Source organism: Monodelphis domestica, chromosome 1, assembly GCF_027887165.1.
Source record: "Monodelphis domestica isolate mMonDom1 chromosome 1, mMonDom1.pri, whole genome shotgun sequence".
Classification (NCBI taxonomy): domain Eukaryota; kingdom Metazoa; phylum Chordata; class Mammalia; order Didelphimorphia; family Didelphidae; genus Monodelphis; species Monodelphis domestica.
Window position 1 is genome coordinate 142430207 of NC_077227.1, and position 16369 is coordinate 142446575.

At 32.8% G+C, this 16369-nt stretch overlaps 1 protein-coding gene across 34 annotated transcripts in view; it reads left to right on the forward strand.

The window, feature by feature from the left end:
- MEF2A (myocyte enhancer factor 2A) overlaps nt 1-16369 on the forward strand; it is a 226294-nt gene that overhangs the window by 45359 nt on the left and 164566 nt on the right. For 30 of the 34 annotated variants that reach the window (XM_056807145.1, XM_007479437.3, XM_056807195.1 and 27 more), the window contains one exon: nt 4433-4545. The exons of the other annotated variants lie outside the window; for them this stretch is intronic. The gene's annotated coding sequence lies outside the window, so the exon portion shown is untranslated. The remainder of the gene's footprint in view (nt 1-4432; nt 4546-16369) is intronic. 34 annotated transcript variants of the gene reach the window in all.

Below are 16369 nucleotides of genomic sequence, written 5' to 3' on the forward strand. Positions count from 1 at the left end.
GAAACCTGAATCTTTCTTAGCAAGGTAAAGTAATTTTCTCAAGGTTATATTGGCAGTTAAGTAGCAGAAGTTACATAGTCAGCATGTGTTCAAGATGGAGCTTGAACTTGGGTCTTCCTGACTCAGAAGCCAGATGTCTATCTATTGTACTCCATTGCCTTTCATTACTCATTAGTTCTCTAATGAAGGGTGTACAGGAGATTTACGTCAGATATTAATAGATGTGGCTATTTAGTTCCTTAATCTATAAAACAACAAGTTTGAGCTTCATAGACTATATAAGGTCCCTTCCAGCTCTTTGATTATGAGTGTAAATATTTTGAAACCATATTTTCAACATAAATGTAAACAAAAAATCACTTTCTGTCATTTCCTTATCCCTATTTCTAAACCATAATGCCCACATGCTGACCATTATCATCATTTTGTCCTCTTTGAAACCTGGGCCTTAGAATCTGCCTTAGAACCATCTTGGGCTCTAATAGGTGAGCTATCACCTTTTCTTTCAGTCTAGAAACAACCCTCTTCCACATTTCCTGGCCATTTCCAAACCATGCAGCTTTTATGGCCTGGCATGCATTCCTGTACCTACCTTCCCCTCACTCACTGTATTCCCTCTGCTTTTTATATGATGTTTTTCTCCTCTTTTTGGAATGTGAACTTTCTTGTATTTGTATCCCCGGGGCTCAGTATGTTTTATTTGTTTCATATCTCATCAGTGCTCAACAACCTTAAAAAATGGTCCTTGATATATTCAAAACATTTATTTTAAAATTTAATTGAGAAGTATCTTTTGTGTAGCATCTTGACTCATTTTTTTAGCTTTAATTATACCTTGCCATAGATCATAGACAAGAAGCTCAGAAACAGCAAAGAAACTTTCACAAATTATCAAACAAAATACTTTTGAGATGTGTAAAGTGGCTATTGTTTGACTTCAAATCTCCTTTGAATGTGGTTGACTTTTGCCAACTAAAGGGTTTTAATCTACATTACCTTATTGCTATATGACAATTATTATCCCTTTGTATGAATAGAGGTAGCTGGAAATCTATTTTATATTACTGCCCTTTAATGACTCTCCACTAGATATTTTTCTGCCTTGGGCTTTTATCTTTGGTCTGGACCTGTGATTTTGTTGTTCAAGGCACTTTCATTGGAAAAGCTCTCTGTACCAAGTGATTTTTACCTTATAGTCTTAAGAGTATTACCTTTTACACTGAGAAGGGAGAAATGAACCCCAGGTCTTCCCTGCTCTCAGTTTAGTTCATATACTATTCCGTACTGCCTCTTGTTACTTTATTTATCAGGATTTAGTTCTTCAAAGGACATGAAATTAGTAGATAAATAAAATATCCCCATAAAATTATAACAATATACCAATTTGTTTGCCTCTTAAAGTAGAAGTCATACACATATCAATCATAAACAACAAAGCATTTATGGGGCTAAGCTATGAATATATAAATGGAGAACTATGGATTTTCAGTTGTTTGGTTTTGTTTTTATGATCTATCACATATATTGATAAAAACTTGGAAACTTATTGTGATAGACAAGTTAATCTTCAAACTGATTTTTTTAAAAAAGTTATACAATTAGAGTAGGATTTAGTGGCCATGAAAATTAATTTTTTACCACTGATCTTTAAATTAAATGAAAATTAAATTAAATATAACTTTTCTACATTTTTAGCAAAGTAAATTAATTCACTAAGTGATTTTTGATAGTGAAAGATTAAAATCTACTATTAATCTTGCAAAGAGGTCTTAAATTTCTTTTTGACTTATAGAATTCAAATTTTTAAATGTTAAATTTAAGATATAACTAGCCCATTTGCCTTGTTATTGCTAGAATATTTGAGAATTTAACAGTAGTACTAATAGAAAGCTCTCAATTGTAGCAAATAGGCTCAATTGGGGGGAAAAAAAAAGTTTGTGAATAGAATTATCACAACAAATTTGCCCAGTAAACCGTGTTAACAATAGGTGAATTATTCTTGTCTGTTTGGGACCTTTTCCAGATTAGGAACTAGACATGTAGGTTAGAGTTAATATGTAATTCCTATATCTTTGACTATATTACAAAATAATGTATCATTTTCAACAATTTGCTTAGTGCTGGCCCAGTTCTCTCCATTATTATGAATAATAAAGAGATTTCTTTTTTTAATTAAAATTTTCAATTAATGAATTAATTTATGGAATTATGAAATGGGGCAGACATGTCTGCGCCTTGCTAGGATAGACCATGATGGCAGTAAGGAGTAATGTTTCAATTACATTTTAGTAACAGTCAAAGGGTGCAGGGGTGAACAGTACAGAAAGTACAGGCATGCAACAAAAAGGTGGGTGTACAGAGGCAGTCAACATGGGGATGATATAAGGTGGTAAGATACATCACCAAGTGGGAAAGAGAATGGGGAGAGGAAGCTACAGAGGGAACTGCTCCCATGATCTTGGAATCACTTGGCAGATTGGACCCAATAAAATTGGAAGAGAGCTTGGGAGCCAGGAATTTGGGATCTCATTTTTTAGGGCTTTGGTGGGGGACAAATTATCTTTGCCACCTTAGGGTTGGTTTGTTAACATATTCATATCATTTCAAAGTTGTCAATATTTGTTATTCTGCTGGCCTTATCAAAAGGTCCTGACAGCAAGTTCTGGGTAGCTTCCTTTGACTTTAGCACATAGTTTCAGGATGTGATTTTTGGTTATTGCATGATGAAGTTTGCAAATCATGTTCCTTTAATCTTTAAGACAGTCTTCATGTGACTTTTGTGTTCTTCTTTAGAATCTTACTTTCTGCTATTGTTATTTTATACTGGCTATTTTTAAACTTACTATGCTAACTAGAAGCTGGGGGAAAGTGGTCAGAGGGACCAGTACAAGATACAATTTTAACACAACTAAAATTTACTTTTTCTACGGCCCTGCCCTATTCCCCCTCCCCCTTGAAAAATAAAATGTCATTTTAACAAATAATTGTAGTTAAGTGATACAGATTCCCATTTGGCCATGTATGTATGTATGTCTCAGTCTCCTTTTGAGTCTATCATCTTTCAGTACGAAGGTGTTATGTTTCAAATTGAGTTCTAGGGAATTGTGATTAGTTATGTGTTGATTAGAGTTCTTAAGTCTTTTAAACAAGCGTGTGTGTTTTTTTTAAACCCTTACCTTCCATCTTGGAATAAATACTGTGTATTGATTTCAAGGCAGAAGAGTGGTGAGGTCTAGGCAATGGAGGTTAAGTGACTTGCCCAGGGTCACACAGCTGGGGAGTGTCTCTGAGGCCAAATTTGAATCTAGAACCTCCCATCTCTAGGCCTGGCTCTCAATCCACTGAGCTACCCAGCTGCCCCCAAAACAAGTGTGTTTTTAATATTGCTCTTATATTATTTGTTTTCCTGGTTTTGCTCACTGTTCTGCATCAGTTCTTCATATGTCTTTCCAAGTTTCCCTTCATTTCTTAATGTAATAATATTCTATAACATTCATGTACTAGAACTTCTTCAGCCATTCCTTCAATCAACTTATGGATATCCCTTCAGTTTCTAGTTTTTTACTAACTCAAAATAGAGCTACTACAAATATTTTGTACATGAGTCCTTTTCCTCTACTTGAAGACACCAAGTAGTGGTATTACTTAGTTGAAGGCAGCATGGTAATTTTGTGGGTGTAATTTCAAGTTGCATTCCAAAATGGCTGGACCATAGGAGAGAGCTGCCTGTTTTAGGAATTTTCCTCTTAGGTTTTATACTTTGTCATAGTCTTGATTGTTTTATAGTTTTCTACTTCAATAAAAAACAAGAACACCAAGGAAAAGCAACTGCTTGGCTATAGGGGTTGAGGGGATATGACTGAGGAGAGACTCTAAATGAACACCCTAATACAAACACCAACAACATGGAAATGGGTTTGAATCAAGAATACATGTGATACCCAGTGGAATCAAGTGTCGGCTATGGGAGAGGTGGGGGGGGAGGGGGAAGAAAATGTTCTTTGTCCCCAATGAATGTTTGGAAATGACCAAATAAAATAATGTTCAAAAAAATAAAGTATACAAAAAATAAATAAAAAACAAGAGATGCAATAGTAAAAATTTTAAAATGTAGATTATTAAAAAGAATTTACATAGAACTTTAACTGACAGTAGAATTCCAGAAGACAATTATATTCAGCTGAAATATTCATTTAATTAATGCCAAACCTTGAAGTTCAGGAAATGCTTAATTTCTCATTTACAAAATATAGTAAATTTTTCCTGAAGTTTTCCCATAACACTTATTAAGTGTTTTCTGTTCTAATTCAAGTATTCAAGTATTTTTGTTCTAATTCAAACAAGCCTTATTTTTGAAGTACAAAAATTGCCTGTCTTGTAAAAAAAAAAAAGAGACAAATATTAACACTCTTAATTCTTCCCTTTTTTTAAGGTGTTAAATTTTAAGAGTGATCCACAAGAACTTGCTGCAGGGCTGAACTGAATATACTAATTACTTACCTCTTTGCTGAGTTTTGTTTATGCAAAAGATTCGACACAGTTCTGGTAAGAATTTTTCTCAACTACATACTATGGAACAAAATAGCAATAAAGTATTACAATGTTGAAGTTTACTCTAAGAAAAAGAATGACCAAATCAATTAATTCCAGGGGACCCATTGTGAAAGAGGTGATTGGTTTTAGATTGAGATGTTCTTTTTTCTATAGGATCCATATTGTTTATTCCCATTAGAATGGATAGGCGAGTTTGCTATTAGAACTCCTTAAAATTGTTGGTTACATTTGTTAAAAATTATCTCACAAAACGTCAGTTAAAAATAACTTAAAATTTGTTTCCTACTTTTTACTGAAACATTAAGCATCCTGGAATTACTAGGGGAATCTAAAGGAATTAATTTTTCCTATTCCAATCATAACTGAAGACATGAATTTTGTATGCATGGGAGAAATGGATGAATTTAGTTATATTCCTAATTTCTAGAGTTTGTAACTTTAAACTATTTCTTATTTCTTTTTTAATTGATGTTTATTTTCCTTCTCTCTTATGGATTAATATTTTAGCATTTGGCATAACTATTATCCCAGATTGATTTCTGTTCTATATTCTAAAAGTTAAATCATTTAGCTTATCCAAATCTTAGGATGTGAGAGAATACCCATCTTCTGCCCTTGCCTTTGTAGGCATTTGGAAGGATTTACATTTAGAATTGACCCTTAGAGATCATCTTATTTCTACTGTTTACTTTTTCAGATAAGGAAACTATGGCTGCAAATTGAGCTACTAAAGTCACTTAGTGTCACAAGACACATAACTGATATTTGTATTTATATCATACATATACATATATATGGGCATATTTTTATACTTTGCCTATAAAATTAATGATACAGACTTATCTACACATATGGATATACAATGTGCTTCAGAAACTGTTAAAAGCTTAATTAAAGCTGCACTAAGACTTTGTGACTATATATATATATTATCATCATTAATTAAGTGATTTAGGAATTCATATATTCTTAGAGTTAAAGGGATATCTCAGCTTCTCACTGAACTGTGAAGTTCCACATGGCTTAATGAAGTATGCTGGGCTTAAAGATTAGCCTATTCTTTGGGCTAATTCTTCATGCTTCATAGTTGGGAAATCTGTGTATCTTCTTTAGCTTTCTTTGATTGTATTTGACTTTCTTTCTCTATCTGTACTTCAAAAGAGTTCTGAGTGGCAATTTTCCCAATGTACTGCCTTGAGGATTCCTTTGATATCTCAATGGGACAGGTTTTTGTTTTTGTTTTATTTTTTTAGTAAGAGAACTGAATTAACTATTACTCTTTTAAAAAAATTCTGAGAAGTGCTCAATTTTTTGAGTCTTTATCTTATTATCAGGAAATCTTAACTTGGGAATACAAATTGTACTTCAGATCTACTTTGTCCATATGCATTTATCATGTTTTTTTGTATATATGTGTCGAATCGTAAGAGAATCAGTTTATCTGAACCATAGGTGCTAAATTTCTCTCTAAATAGAGATAACAAATTAACTGAACCATTTCTTAGACATATGTTAGACATTAGTTAGAACTAATTTTCCTTATTCATATGTATATCTAGGAATCTTCAGTGGCCCCTTACTGCCCACCTAGTAGAGTTCAAACTCCTTGAAGACCTATTCAGTCAAGTATTATTCTGACTTTTATGTACCCTAAGTTCCAGTTTCCTGACTCAGAGTTTAGCACAGCTAAATTTCATTAAACTAATTACTATTCTTTCCCTGAAATATACAAAATGTACAATAAATATTGAATGTACTTATGGGTACTTTTCAATCTGGATCTGTACCAGAATTGACATGAAGTTCAGACAGTAAAAATTTACTTATTTTTATTTTTTCTGTAAGAGATGAAGTGATTTAAGTGATTATCCTATACATTTTTTGAAAACCACAGTTATTTTTTTTGAAACTTTATTGCTTCATCTGGATATTCTTTACTTATAGTATACTACTAAATATTAAAAAGGATTCTTTATTTATTTTTTTAGGTTTCTTTATTTTTGCCAATGACTTAAAAAAAAACTTTCCTTATAGGCATAGTCAAAGTACTTAATGCCATAAACTTTATAGTGTTATGATAAATACTTGTTATTGTTTTATTGATCCTCTTTTACTTTTTACATTCTGTTCATTCCTAATTATCACCTCTCCCCTAAGAACATTTTTCACTTAACAAATTGTTGTTGTTCAGTTATTTCAGTTGTGTCTGACTCTTTGTGACCAAATTTGGAGTTTTCTTGGCATAGATAATGGAATGTTTTGCTATTTCCTTCTCCAGCTTGTCTTATAGATGAGGAAACTGAGGTAAATAGGGTTAAGTAAGGCCAAATTGCCCAGGATAACACAGGTATTAAAGTGAATGAGGCCAGGTTTGAACTTAGGTCTTCCTGACTCCAGACCCAGCGCTCTAGCCACTGAGCAATCCTAGCTGCCCCAAATACAGTTTAACAAAATTCCGTATTTTGAAAATAATTGCCTTATTCTGCAATGTCATCCACCACCTTTCGTTCAAAAAGCAAGAGGCATAATTCACCACTATTCCTCCCAGGTCACAGTATTTATCAGAGTTCTGAATCTCTTCAACATTGTGTTCCTTTAGGTTTCATCCTATGGTCATTATGTAAATCATGCTACTTATGCTTGTTTTTATTTGAAGCAGTTTGTCAGAAGTTTGCCAGAGTTTCTCTGAATACTATTTAGTCTATATCTTATGTTGCAGTAATACTTCATTACATCTGTATGCCACAATTTGTTTAGCCATTCACAAACACTAGGCCCTTTCTAGTTCCTTGCTCTACAAATAGTCGTAATATAGAACTTTTCCTTCTTTTTGACCTTTTAGGGTTTTATGCTTAATAATGGTATCTCCGTGTTAATGGGTATGGATAGTTTAGTGACATGTTTCATATATTTCCAAAATCTTTTATAAAAGAGCTAAAACATTCACCAGCTCCACCAAAAGTTCATTAGTGTTCTCATGTTTGCTATTCAAATTGAGGTCACAATATGCTATCAACATATTGTCTCAAGTGGTATTTCATTAGAATTTATGGTTATGATTTTGTGATCATACCTTTGGTCTTGAACATGTTTTAAACTTTCAATTTATAGATGCAAAGGAATATGACAACTAATTGGAATCCCATTTTAATAAGCTTAGAGGGACAATAGCCATTGCTACTTTGCATGTACATTTCATTAAAGTGAAAAACTATTGCTACAACTGATAGGTATTAGAGTGTATTTTACCTTTTAAAAGTTGATCACAAGTATGATGCTCTACCTTGTTACTTAGTCAAGTTTTATTTTAAAATTTTGTTTGAGTTCAGAAAGAGTAGAAATCAACCATTTGATCATAGATTGAGAATTGGAAGTGAACTCAAAAATCATCTAGTTCATTCAATCTCTAAATTTTACAGTTTGGGAATATGATTCTCTCTCCCCATAGTAACTGAGGATAATAGTGTTTTGGGAGGTGGAGAACTGTTCATTTTAATTAAATGAGTACTTATTAAGTACCAGTTCATGGCTGGCTTTGTGTTAGATTGGAGATGCCAGGATGAAAACAAATTAGCTTCCATCCTAGATGATCTTGCAATTTTTTGGATTAAAAACAGTCTTTAGTGTAGCAGGAATACTGCAGGGTAGGAAAAGAACCACAGTTTTCATTGTGAGTTACTGTTGTATTGCTTAAAAACAAAACCTAGGTGAATTTGGTGGCAAAAAGTTTGTTAAGCAGATGATGAAGATGAGATAGAAATTGAAGTAAATGTTACCATTATTTTTTGTAGTTATTTTGATGGTTTAATAGAAGCATTTAGTCTATAGTGGTGTTTTTTTCCTAGATAGTATTTAATATCTACTGTATCATTCAGAGGTAGAGTTTTAAAGTACTCTTGATTTTGGTTTATTTTTATCTCCTTGAAAATTTTTAAATTAATTTTTTAAATGTAATTATGGTTGTAAATGTGCATTTTTTAGTGAAGGTTCACTGTATTTGAAAAGAAATGTTTAATATTTTGGATTTGGTTTACTGTTCCTTTGGAGATGAGTATGAACACAGTTGTACTTTGAACACGTACTTAAGGATATCTAACTTATAATAATCTTATTAGTTCATTTGAGAAGTGCTTTTTTGTGTATTTTATTTTTATTTATCATTTAGCCTACATTTTATTTTATTTTTAAACTAATATTTTCCTTCAAATACATGTAAAAACAATTTTTTAAACATTGATTAAAAATTGTTTTTATTTGTTCTTCATTATTTATTTGTTTGTTTGTTTATTTAGGGCCCTTTCATGATTCCAAGGCAGAAGGATGGTAAGGGCTGACAGGGTCACACAGCTAGGAAGTGTCTGAGGCCAGATTTGAACCAAGGACCTCCCATTTCTAGGCCTGGTTCTCAATTCACTGAGCTACCCAACTGTTTCCTTTATTTTTTAAATAAAAAAATAATGGGTAAGTTTTTTTTTTTAATGAAAAGGTTCTTTAATTAGATTGGTAGGGTTTTTTTAGTACCTGTTTTCTGGTTATCCTATCCAGAGAGAGATGAATGGATAACGTCATCTTTGGTATTCTTAGATTCAGATTAGTTGACTATGGTGCTTTCTCATTTTTCTTGGAAATGACATTCCCAGATCAATGGAGGAGTATCTCAAAGTAAATGAAATATTCTTAAGCAGATGGTTTTTGGCTGCATAGGGTTTAAACCAAGTGTTTGCTGGAGCCTCCAACAAATCAGGGTGAACCTGATTATTAATTTTTTCTCCTTTAAAAATTATTTTTAATTTAAATTTTCAGTTCTGGATTCTTTCCCTCCTTTCCAACACCTCACACACCCACTGGGAAGGCAAATAGTATGATATCAATTATACATGTGAAGTCATGTAAAACATAGTTCCATATTAGCCATTTCACTAAAAAAGTAAAACAGAAGAAAAAATCAGAATATTAAACTTTAGTTTGTACTCAGAGATCATCATTTCTCCTTTTGAAGGTAGATTGCATTTTTTTCCTGAGGCTTTTGGAATTGTCTTAGATCTCCATATAGATCAGAATAGCAAATCCTTTCACAGCCAGTCATTATTACAACATTGCTATTACTTCATACAGTGATTTCTCAGTTCTTCTCATTTTAATTTGCATCATATCATATAGGTTGTGCCATATTTTGACAAAAATATCCTTGTCATTTCTTATAACATTAGTATTCCATCATAGTCATATGCTACAACTTGCTTAGCCATTCCCCAAATAGATGGGCATCCCCTCAACATCCAGTTCTTAGCCACCACAGAAAAAAACTGTTATAAATATTTCTGTACATATAGGTCCTTTTTCTTATCTTTGATCTTTTTGGGATACAGACCTTATAGTGGTTTTCCTATGTCAAAGGGCATGTACTATTATATAGTCCTTTGGGATTAGTTCCAGATTTGTTGAATCGATTCCAGAATGGTTGGATCAATTCACAACTTCACCAACAACAGTGCATTAGGGTCCCAATTTTCACATACCTCCTTCAACATTTGTCATTTTTCTTGTGTGTCATATTATCCAGTCTGATAGGTGTGAGCTAATACCTTCAGAGTTTTAATTTGCATTTCTCTAATTAGTAGTGATTTAGAACATTTTTCTTATCACTGTAGATCTAATTTTGTCTGAAAACTGCTTTTTCATATCCTTTGGCCATTTTTCAACTGGGGGAATAACTCTTATTTTTATAAATGTTACTCACTTCCCTATGTATTTGAGAAATGGGACCTTTATCAGAGAAACTTGCTATAAAATGTTTCTATATTATATCATTGCCTCAACCACCTTTTAGCAAAATGTAGTTTTCCTGTTTGTTTTTTTTCCAGTTAAGTCTAATTTTACTTTTTCTGAGATCAGGATTGCTATTCCTGCCTTCTTTATTTCAGCTGAAGCATAATGGACTCTTCTCCAGCTCTTCATTTCAGCTCTATATGTCTATCTTTCCAAAGTGTGTCCCTTGTAAACAATATATTGTTAGATTCTGGTTTCCAATCCATTTTGCTTCCCACTTCCATTCCATAGCCTACCATTCATATTCATAATTATGATTACTAACATTGGGTTTTTATTCATCTCATTTCATCTCTTCATCCTCCTTTTATCTATCTCTTTATATCCTGTCCTTCCTCAAAAGTCTGTCTTGCTTTTGACCTCAGATTCCCTAGATCTGCCTTCCCCCTTATTTTCTACCCCCCCAACATAGTTTATCTCCTTTCCCTCCTATTTCCCTTTTGAGTAAGAGATTTCACTCAACTGAGTGTATAAATCTATTCATCCTTCTTTGAACTAGTTTCAATGAATGAGGTTCAAATTTGGCTGGTCAGTTATTTTTCTAATGAGATATTTCACATGTTCTTCAGTTTTTTCCAAACATTTGATTTTGTTTTATTGTTTTTTGAAGTCTCATGAAGTCATTAGCTTTCACTTGCCCAATTCTAATTTTTAAGGATTTATTTTCTTCAGTGTACTTATATAATGTTTTTTTCTCCATTTGGCCAATTCTGCTTTTAAAAGAATTCTTTTCTTCTGTGAATTTTTGTACCTCTTCTGCCATTAGGCCATTTCTGTTTCTGTAAATGATATTGTCTTCAGAATTTTTGGGGTACCTCTTTTACCAAGTTGTCAATTCTCTTTTCATCACTCTCATTTCTTTTCTTAATTTTTAATTTTCCACTCATCTCTTTAACTGCTTGAGGAATTCTTGCTGGCCTTGGGTCTGATTAGCATTTTTTGAAGCTTTGATTGGTGCTATTTTCATATTATTATTTCCTAAGTTTGGGTCCTTACTTGAAACCATAGTGCATTTTAATAGTCAATGTCTCCCTTCCTTCCTTACTGCTTTGTATTTGCTAGTTTTCCTAGCTTGTATTCACCTCGAGTTTCTGTGATAGTTTTATTTTGTTCATCTGGGAGTTGGAAGGGACACTGTGTTAAGCTTCAGGCTTTCTTGTGCTGCTCTTTTCAGAAGTAGTTCTGGGTCTGAAATGTTTTTGGTGCTTCCAAGATATTGGGGTCCTGGGAGAGGTGTGGTCACTGCTTTCTCCTGGCCTGCCCTCTGGTCTTTACCCAAGAAAGGCCTGAGGCCACAAGGACTAATGCTCCTGTTGGTTCTGGAACTGTGTCTAGGGCCCCTGCATCCTTATGACCTATCCCAAGCATTTTTCTCTATCTTGGATCTATGTTCCTGAACAGCTTATGGGCAATAGAGTTGCAGATTGATGCCTGCTGCATCCAGTGCCAGCAGAGGGTCCCCTGTAATCCCTTTATGAATAGTTGTCTGATGCCCTTACCCACTGGGGTGAGAGCTCCCAAAGCTTCTGCTACTGTTCTTGCAGCTGCCTCCAAGCCCCATTGCTGCTGTTCTGCCATCCTGTGTCCACTCTGGTGTTACAGGCCTCTTTTGTGAACTTCCTAAGTTGTCTTAGGTGGGAAAAGATGTCTCCCTCTGACCTTTTGTTATCTCTTCCACTTCCAAACTTGATTTGAGGAATTATTTTAAAACTGTTTAAAGGAGAGTATTGAAAGATGTTAGCTGGGTCCTGGCTTGTACTACACCACGTGCCTGGAAAGTTTTTGTGCTTGAGAGATTGATGTTGCCAGGTTAAGATTTGTTTTAATAATATCTCCTTTTCATTGAAATTTTTATGCTTTGCAAAATATTTTTACATTTGTTTTCTCATTTTATCTCCAGGAAACTGTAAGAATGCTGTTTCCTTGAAATCAAGACTGTCTATGATAGCAGAGATCATATTCAAGGGAAAATTAATAGGCATTGTTTAGAATGCAGTATGTTAAATCAATAATTTCCTCTTTCTTATTTCTAATCACTGATTCATGACTTAATGTTAAAAATGTTTTGTGGATTTGTTTTTTTAATTATTTAACTAAACACGCATCTCTAAATTCTTTTATAAGAAAAACCACAAAAAACCGTATTAAATTAAAACAAACTTATTGATTAGCATATCTGTTACTACTTGCCTTATAGAACACAACTGCTTTACTAAGAGGAAGAATATTTTTATCATCAGACTCCTTGAAATAGGATTGGTTGTTACATGAAGCTGAATTCTGATTTTTCTTAGTTTTGTGGTCATCATGTACATAATTTTCTCAGTTTTGTATTCTTCATTTGGCATCACTTCATATAATAAGCCTTTTTAGGTAAATCTGAATTCTTCATATTGATGGTTTCATCTACTTATCAGACTTGTTTTTTTAATTCATATAGGGAATTCTTAATGAGGAAAACTTATCAATTCAAGCCTCCACCTGTCTTGTACCTCAGAGCTTTAGAATTGCCTGGGGCCACTGAGAGGTTAAATGGCTATCCCCAGGAAGTTGGAACATAACCAACATATGTCTGGAGATATCATCTCCGGATGATAACAGACTTAAAGCATCATGTCTTTCTTATTCCAAGTCTAGCTCTCTATTGGACCACGTTGCCTTTCACATTGTGTCTTATTGTGCTATAATGTTCTATTGTAGCCCTAGACTATAGTTTGTTCAGTTGTCACCCCCTCAAAAAAAATAAATTATTGCTGTGTTTGTTTTGAGGGAATTTTCTTTTTTCTTTGATGATCTTGGTATTTCTGAAACAAATGATGAGAATAGTTTCAAAACTTTTCTTACATAAATCCAAGTTGTTTTCATCATGGTATTGTGGATAGCAGTAGACTTGGAAATAGGGAGAACATGGGTCATATTCCTTCTTGGTCAGCTAGTAATTTTGTGATCATAGACAGCTTACTGGTCTCATTTTCAAAAATGAATGAATTGGACTATATTGTATGGCTCTAAATTTTTTACTTTTATGTAATTGAAATTATTTTATCTTCTAAATTATTTTATTTTTAACCTTGATTACTTGTTTGGTTGAGGATTTTGCCCTTCTCCAACCCCCTCCTATAATATGTTAGTCTACATGATTATTCTAAAGGATTACTTTCTGTTTTTTGCTAGTATTCCTTGTTAAATTGGAAGTCATTCTCCTAGTAGTTTGCCTTTGGGAGTTTATCAAACACAAGATACTATGTCTGATTGCTTTTGAGTCTTGTTCATGCCATCTCTTTTTCTTTGCTATTTATTATAAGTAGCAAATAATTTTAATTATTACTTTGAGTAAACAGTTTGAGATCTGGTACTACTTGGGTTCATTGTTGATACCACCCCCCCCCTTGAGATTATAAACCTTTTATTTTTTCAGATGACTTTTGTTATTTTTCTATGTTTTTCTTTTCCACAGAATTTAAAAAAAATATTTTTTTTGCTGTTGGTTACATTAAAATTACTATTTATCTCACTCCCTTCCTACCCTTCCATGGAAAGCATCACTACCAAAAAAAATGTCTTGCTTGTTTTCTATCAGTTTCTTTCTCTGGAGGTAGACATTCACAAGTTATTCTTCAAATATTAATTCTATAGTTCTTTATAATGTTCTCCTGTTCCACTTAACATAACCAAAATTATCTATTTTTATCTCCCAATGCTTTCTATCTTTTTATTCTTTATTTTTGCCAATTACATGTAATAATAAATTTCTACATAGGTTTTCTCAAGTTATATGAAATATGTCAAACTTGTCTCTTCCTTCCTCCTCCTGGAGCAGGTAAGCATTTCAATCTGGGTTATACGTATATTATCATGCAAAACATATTTCCATATTTTTTATTTTTGAAATCATATTAAACCAAAACCCCAAAACATAAACCCAAATAAATAAGTAAAAATGGTATGCTTTGATCTACATTCCTAGTCTGTAGGATACATTATTTGTCTTAAGACCCTCAGAATTGTTCATTCTTTCTCTTGAGCTTCTATTATCTATCTTTAATTGCCCATTAGATATTTCAAATTAGATTTTTCTGAGACACCCTAAACCCAAAATATTTTAAAATTGAATATTTTCTTCTAAACCTTCTCTTCTTAGTCTCTAGAGATTATAGTTCCTGTCCTCAAAGGAGCTTACTTCCTAATGAGAGTGAAATATAGATATATAATCTGTCACACAAACTAGTGCCTTATATATACTAGTAACTGGGGTTCCAAAAAAGGACAAAAAGTAGACTGCTTTTAAGCAGCACACATACTAATGGGGAAGATATTGTGCAAACTACTATATACAAATGAGATACAAGCAAGATTATTTTGAAATAGTCTATAAGCAGAAAGTTCTATTATTAAGGAAGGTTCAGGAAAGACTTAGTCTAGAAGATATGATTTTAACTGGGACTTGAAGACAGGAGGCCAAGATGAGTTCTTTGCCACCCCCAAAAGAGCTGTTTATAAATAGTTTTGTACATATAGATCCTTTTTTCCGTTCCCTTTGATCTCTTTGACCTGATAGTGGTGTTGCTGGGTCAAAAGGGTATTCCAAATTGATCTCCAGGAAGGTTGAATCAGTTCACAACTGATGGTGTATTACTCTCCCAAATTTTCCCACATCACTTTCAACATGTCATTTTCTTTTTCTGTCATATAAACCAGTCTTGATAGATATGAGGTGGTACCTCAGAGTTGTTTTATTTGCATTTCTCTAATCAATAGTGATTTGAAATATTTTTTCACAACTATAGATAGCTTTGATTTTTTTTTTCATTGTGAAAGCTGCCATATCCTTTGAACATTTATCATTTGAGGAATGATTTAAATTTCTAAAAATTTAACTCGGTTCTCTAAATATTTGAGGAATGAGGCCCTTTATCATAAAAACTTGCTGTAAAATTTTTTACTTTTTTTCTGCTTTCCTTCTCATTTTGGCTATATTGGTTTTATTTGTACAAAAACTTTAATTGAAATTATTCTTTTTACATCTCATAATACTATTTATTTTTTGTTTGACCATAAATTCTTTCCTTTTTCATAGACCTGAAAGGTAAAATCTCATAATTTATTTATGTTATCATCCTTTGGCTAAATCATGTATCTATTTTGACCTCATCTTTGGTATATGGTATGAAATGTAGGTAGTTTCTGCCAAAATGCTTTTTTAAAATTCTCAGCAGCTTTTTTCAAAAAAGGAGTTCTTGTCCCCAAAGCTGGGATCTTTGTGTTTATCAAACACTAGGATACTGTTGATCATTACTGACAGTATATTGTGTGCCCTATTCCATTTATCTACCACCGTATTTCTTAATCAGTACCAAATTGTTTTGATAATTATCACTTTGTAATGCAGTTTGAGATCTGGTACAATGAAGCCACCTTCCTTCACTAAAAAATCTATTTCTATAATTTTATATAAGACCATACTAAAAATACTTAGGTCCCATGAAATCTTATACCGTAGATTTGTTAGCTCCAGCTGATTTAGGAGGGAAAAGAAAATAATTCTAATATTGGACTCTGATAATCTGAGTACAATTTCATTCTCCTTATGGGCAAATTTCAATAAAGTTATTAGTCTACTGAATTTTACAACATGTAAAATTATCTCATCTAAAACCAACTTTTTGCAAGTTCTTGTTCCACCTTGATGCTAGTGCCTTCCTTGTAAGATTATTTCCAAATTATCCTGTCTTTATGTTGTTCGTACATAGTTATTTTTATATTGTCTCTGTTTTAGACTATGATCTTCTAGAGAACAGTTAACTTTTTTTTTGCTTTTCATTTTATTCTTAATAGTTAGCATGGTGCCTCACACATAAACTCTATCTTTATCTCTTTTTCTTTTTTAATTTGAATTTTTTTCAATTACATGTAGAAACAGGTTTTGACAATTGTTTTCTGACATTTTATGATTCAGATTCCCTCTTACCCACTTTTCCCTGAGGTG